Below are 6,633 nucleotides of genomic sequence, written 5' to 3'. Positions count from 1 at the left end.
TCTGTGTCCCTGTTTAGTTTCTGTTTCCATGATCTGTCCATTGGTGAAAGTGGTATGTTGAAGTCTCCCACTATTATTGTATGAGGTGCAATGTGTGCTTTGAGATTTACTAAAGTTTCTTTAATGAATGTGGCTGCCTTTGTATTTGGAGCATAGATATTCAGGATTGATAGTTCCTCTTGGAGGATTTTACCTTTGATGAGTATGAAGTGTCCCTCCCTGTCTTTTTTAATGACTTTGGGTTGGAAGTCAATCTTATCAGATATTAGAATGGCTACTCCAGCTTGTATCTTCATACCATTTGCTTGGAAAATTGTTTTCCAGCCTTTCATTCTGAGGTAGTGTCTATCCTTTTCTCTGAGATGAGTTTCCTGTAAGCAGCAAAATGTTGGGTCTTGTTTGTGTAGCCAGTTTGTTAGTCTATGTCTTTTTATCGGGGAGTTGAGTCCATTGATATTAAGAGATATTAAGGAAAAGTAATTGTTGTTTCCTGTTATTTTTATTGTTAAAGTTGGCATTTTGTTCTTGTGGCTGTCTTCTTTTAGGTTTGTTGAGGGATTACCTTCTTGTTGTTTCTAGGGCGTGGTTCCTGTCCTTGTATTGGTTTTTTTCTGTTATTATCCTTTGAAGGGCTGGATTCGTGGAGAGATAATGTGTGAATTTGGTTTTGTCATGAAATACTTTGGTTTCTCCATCTATGTTAATTGAGAGTTTGGCTTGGTATAGTTGCCTGGGCTGGAATTTGTGTTCTTTTAGTGTCTGTATAACATCTGTCCAGGATCTTCTGGCTTTCATAGTCTCTGGTGAAAAATCTGGTGTAATTCTGATAGGCTTGCCTTTATATGTTACTTGGCCTTTTTCTCTTACTGCTTTTAGTATTCTATCTTTATTTAGAGCATTTGTTGTTCTGATTATTATGTGTCGGGAGGTATTTCTTTTCTGGTCCAGTCTATTTGGAGTTCTGTAGGCTTCTTGTATGTTCATGGGCATCTCTTTCTTTAGATTTGGGAAGTTTTCTTCTATAATTTTGTTGAAGATGTTTGCTGGTCCTTTGAGTTGAAAATCTTCATTCTCATGCACTCCTATTATCCGTAGGTTTGGTCTTCTCATTGTGTCCTGTAGTTCTTGGATGTTTTGAGTTAGGATCTTTTTGCATTTTACATTTTCCTTGATTGTTGTGCGGATGTTCTCTATGGAATCTTCTGCACCTGAGATTCTCTCTTCCATCTCTTGTATTCTGTTGCTGATGCTGGTATCTATGGTTCCAGATTTCTTTCCTAGGGTTTCTATCTCCAGTGTTGCCTCATTTTGGGTTTTCTTTATTGTGTCTACTTCCCTTTTTAGGTCTAGTATGGTTTTGTTCATTTCCATCATCTGTTTGGATGTGTTTTCCTGTTTTTCATTAAGGACTTCTACCTGTTTGATTAGGTTATCCTGTTTTTCTTTAAGGATTTGTAACTCTTTAGCAGTGTTCTCCTGCAATTCTTTAAGGGATTTTTGTGTTTCCTCTTTATTGTCTTCTACCTGTTTAGCAGTGTTCCTTTGTATTTCTTTAAGTATGTTATTAAAGTCCTTCTTGAAGTCCTCTACCATCATCAGGAGATATGCTTTTAGATCCGTGTCTAGCTTTTCCGGTGTGTTGGGGTGCCCTGGACTGGGCGACGTGGGAGTGCTGGATTCTGATGATGGTGAGTGGTCTTGGTTTCTGTTAGTAAGATTATTACGTTTACCTTTCACCATCTGGTAATGTCTGGGGTTAGTTGTTGTCGTTGTCACTGTTTAAAGATTGGAGCAGAAGCTGTGTTCCACTCTCCAGCAGTCTCAAAATCCTGTGGCGGGGGTCGTGGGTAGCTGGCAGTACCCCGGTGCTGGTCCAGCTGGAAGAGGCCTGTGGTCCTACTCTGGCAGGTTTCTGCTTCCCTAACTAATGCAGTCTCAGGTCCCGTGCGCAATTGGATTGGAGCAGAAGCTGTGCTCCACTCACCAGAAGTCTTAAGATCCTGTGGAGGGTGTTGTGGTTAGCTGGCGAGTGTCAGCTGACCCTGCGCCCCATCTGCCCTGGTGCTTTTCTGACCGGAAGAGGCTTGTGGACCTATGTAGGCAGGATTTCTCTCTCCCCAACCAGAGCAGTCTCAGGACCCGCGTGATTGGACTGGAGCAGAAGCTGTGTTCCACTCACCAGCAGTCCCAAAATCCTGAGGCGGGGGTCGTGGGTAGCTGGTGGGTGTCAGGCAACTCTGTGCTCCAGCTACCCCGGCGCTGATCCGGCCGGATGAGGCCTGTGGCCCTACTCAGGCCGGTTTCTGCTTCCCTAACTAATGCAGTCTCAGGTCCCACCTCTATTTTTTTTTAATTATGTATTTTCCTCATTTACATTTCCAATGCTATCCCAAAAGTCCCCCATACCCTCACCCCCATTCCCCTACATACCCACTCCCAATTTTTGGCCCTGGCATTCCCCTGGACTGGAGCATATAAAGTTTACAAGTCCAATGGGCCTCTCTTTCCAGTGATGGCCAAACAGGCCATCTTTTGATACATATACAGCTAGAGTCAAGAGCTCCGGGGTATTGGTTAGTTCATAATGTTTTTCCACCTATAGGGTTGCAGATCCCTTTAGCTCCTTGGGTACTTTCTCTAGCTCCTCCATTGGGGACCCTGTGATCCATCCAATAGCTGACTGTGAACATCCACTTCTGTGTTTGCTAGACCCCGGAATAGTCTCACAAGAGACAGCTCTATCTGGGTCCTTTCAGCAAAATCTTGCTAGTGTATGTAATGGTGTCTGCGTTTGGAAGCTGATTATGAGATGGATCCCCAGATATGGCAGTCTCTAGATGCTACATCCTTTCATCACAGCTCCAAACTTTGTCTCTGTAACTCCTTCCTTGGGTGTTTTGTTCCCAATTCTAAGAAGGGGCAAAGTGTACACACTTTGGTCTTCGTTCTTCTTGAGTTTCATGTGTTTAGCAAATTGTATCTTATATCTTGGGTACCCTAGGTTTCTGGGCTAATATCCACTTATCAGTGAGTACATATTGTGTGAATTCCTTTGTGATTGGGTTACCTCACTCAGGATGATGTTCTTCAAGTCCATCCATTTGCCTAGGAATTTCATAAATTCATTCTTTTTAATAGCTGAGTAGTACTCCATTGTGTAAATGTACCACATTTTCTGTATCCATTCCTCTGTTGAGGGGCATCTGGGTTCTTTCCAGCTTCTGGCTATTATAAATAAGGCTGCTATGAACATAGTGGAGCATGTGTCCTTCTTACCAGTTGGGACATCTTCTGGATATATGCCCAGGAGAGGTAGTGCGGTATCCTCTGGTAGTACTATGTACAATTTTCTTAGGAACAGCCAAACTGATTTCCAGAGTGGTTGTACAAGCTTGCAATCCCACCAACAATGGAGGAGTATTCCTCATTCTCACCATCCTCGCCAGCATATGCTGTCATCTGAATTTTTGATCTTAGCCATTCCTACTGGTGTGAGGTGGAATCTCAGGGTTGTTTTGATTTGCATTTCCCTGATGATTAAGGATGTTGAACATTATTTCAGGTGCTTCTCTGCCATTCGGTATTCCTCAAGTGAGAATTCTTTGTTTAGCTCTGAGCCCCATTTTTTAATGGGGTTATTTGATTTTCTGGAGTCCACCTTCTTGAGTTTTTTATATATATTGGATATTAGTCCCCTATCTGATTTAGGATAGGTAAAGATCCTTTCCCAATCTGTTGGTGGTCTTGTTGTCTTATTGATGGTGTCTTTTGCCTTGCAGAAGCTTTGCAACTTTATGAGGTCCCATTTATCGATTCACGATCTTACAGCACAAGCCATTGCTGTTCTATTCAGGAATGTTTCCCCTGTGCCCATATCTTTGAGGCTTTTCCCTACTTTCTCCTCTATAAGTTCCAGTGTCTCTGGTTTTATGTGGAGTTCCTTAATCCACTTAGATTTGACCTTAGTACAAGGAGATAGTAATGGGTCAATTCGAATTCTTCTACATGACAACTGCCAGTTGTGACAGCACCATTTGTTGAAAATGCTGTCTTTTTTCCACTGGATGATTTTAGCTCACTTGTCAAAGATCAAGTGAACCATAGGCGTGTGGGTTCATATCTGGGTCTTCAATTCTGTTCCATTGGTCTACTTGTCTGTCGCTATACCAGTACAATGCAGTTTTTAATCACAATTGCTCTGATGCAAAAATCCTCAATAAAGTTCTAGCTAACCTAATCCAAGAACACATCAAAACAATCATCTATCCTGACCAAGTAGGTTTCATCCCAATGATGCAGGGATGGTTCAATATACAGAAATCCATCAACATAATCCAGTACATAAACAAACTCAAAGACAAAAACCACATGATCATCTTGTTAGATGCAGAGAAAGCCTTTGACAAAATCCAACACCCATTCATGATAAAAGTCTTGGAAAGACCAGGAATTCAAGGCCCATACCTAACCATGATAAAAGCAATCTACAGCAAACCAGTAGCAAACATCAAAGTAAATGGTGAGAAGCTGGTAGCATTCCCACTAAAATCAGGGAGTAGACAAGACTGTCCACTCTCTCCCTACCTATTCAACATTGTACTTGAAGTCCTAGCCAGAGCAATTTGACAACAAAAGGAGACCAAGGGGATACAAATTGGAAAGGAAGAAGTCAAAATATCACTTTTTGTAGATGATATGATAGTATATATAAGTTACCCTAAAAATTCCACCAGAGAACTCCTAAACCTTATAAACAGCTTCAATGAAATAGCTTGATATAAATTTACCTCAAACAAGTCAATGGCCTTTCTGTACACAAAGGATAAACAGGCTGAGAAAGAAATTAGGGAAACAACTCCCTTCTCAATAGTCACAAATAATATAAAATACCTTGGCGTGACTCTAAGGAAGTGAAAGATCTGTATGATAAGAACTTCAAGTCTCTGAAGAAAGAAATTAAAGAAAATCTCAGAATATGGAAAGATCTCCCATGCTCATGGATTGGCAGGATCAATATAGTAGAAATGGCTATCTTGCCAAAAGCAATCTACAGATTCAATGTAATCCCATCAAAATTCCAATTCAATTCTTCAATGAATCAGAAAGAACCATCTGCAAATTCATCTGGAATAACAAAAAACCTAGGATAGCAAAAACTCTTCTCAAGGATAAAAGAACCTCTGGTGGAATCACCATGCCTGACCTAAAGCTGTATGACACTGTCTCTTCTATGATCCTGGTTGTGTCAGAACTCCGGTGGATTCAGCTATCTCTGTGATCCTGAGTTCTTGGGTGTGTCAGACTTCCTGGGGGTCAAGCTGCCTCTGAGATCCTGGGTATGCTGGTTGTCCTGGTGGTCAAGCTGCTTCTGGATGTGGGTTGGCATGTATTTACTATATCTACAAATTGTTATCTTAATATGGACAAAAGTTATGTCACAGATGCAACTTGAATAAAAAATATTCTCATGCACATATTTTAGAAGATTAAACCCAAACCTCTACCACTGTTTGAAGGTAGCTGAACATTTAAAAACATGTAGCCTATTAAAAACATATCCTTTCAAGGCATCTTTATAAATAAGACTGTAATGATGATGAACTCAATGTTAAAAAATATAGACTCAACTATACTACATTGAATTTAAAAGGGACCCTTTCCACAAACCATAAGAAGTTAAACAAGAAGGAAGACCCAAGTAAACATGTCTCAATCACACTTAGAAGGAGGAACAAAATAATCCTGGGAGGCAGAGAGAGGGAAGAATCAAGGAAGGGAAGGGGGAGGGGGAGGGAAAAGGGCAGCAGGCTCAGATATAAGAGAGGAGACAGGAGAAAAGCCCAGATCAGAATAATGAATGGTAATATGCAGCTCAGGGAAATGGGGCAAGGGGGAACCTCCAGAAATTCCCAGAGACCTGGGATATGAGAGGTTCCCAGGACTCAATGGAGATGCCCTTAGCCAAAATATCCAACAGTGGGGAGAGGAATCTGAAGAGACCACCTCTAAAAGATAAACAGTGGAGGGATAGGGTCACCAACCTACCTTCAAAAATTTTGATTCCAAATTGTTCCTGTCAAAATGAAATACAGGGACAAAAAATGGGGTAGAGTTAAAGGAAAGGACATCCAGTAACCAGCCCAACATAGGATCCATCCTATGGATGGGCACCCAGCCCTGACACTATTACTGATGCCATGTTGTGCTTGCAAACTGGAGTTTAATATGGCCATTGTCTGAGAGGCTTCTACCAGCAGCTGACTGAGACAGATGCAGATACTTACAGTCAACCTAGATCAGGATTCTACATGGAAGAGCTAGGGGAAGGGTTAAAGGAGCTGAAGGGGATGGAAACCCCATAGGAAGAACTGTAGTATCAACTAACAGGGACACCTGTGAACTCCCAGAGAGTAAACCACCAACCAAAGAGCATACATGGGTTGGTCTGTGGCTTCTGGCACATGTGTAGCAGAGAAATTCCTGGTCTAGACTCAGTGGGAGAGAGTGTACCTCATCCTATCAAGACTTGATTCCCCAGGGGAGAAAGATGTAGGAGTGGGTTGGGGTAGGGGGTGAGGTGGGAGTAGGTGGGTAGATGGAACCTGGGGTTGGACCCTCTCAGAGGCAAAGGGC

Source organism: Mus caroli, unplaced genomic scaffold, assembly GCF_978045245.1.
Source record: "Mus caroli unplaced genomic scaffold, Mus_caroli_1 scaffold_4, whole genome shotgun sequence".
Classification (NCBI taxonomy): domain Eukaryota; kingdom Metazoa; phylum Chordata; class Mammalia; order Rodentia; family Muridae; genus Mus; species Mus caroli.
The sequence above is the reverse complement of the archived record's forward strand: the minus strand, read 5'-3'. Positions refer to the sequence as shown.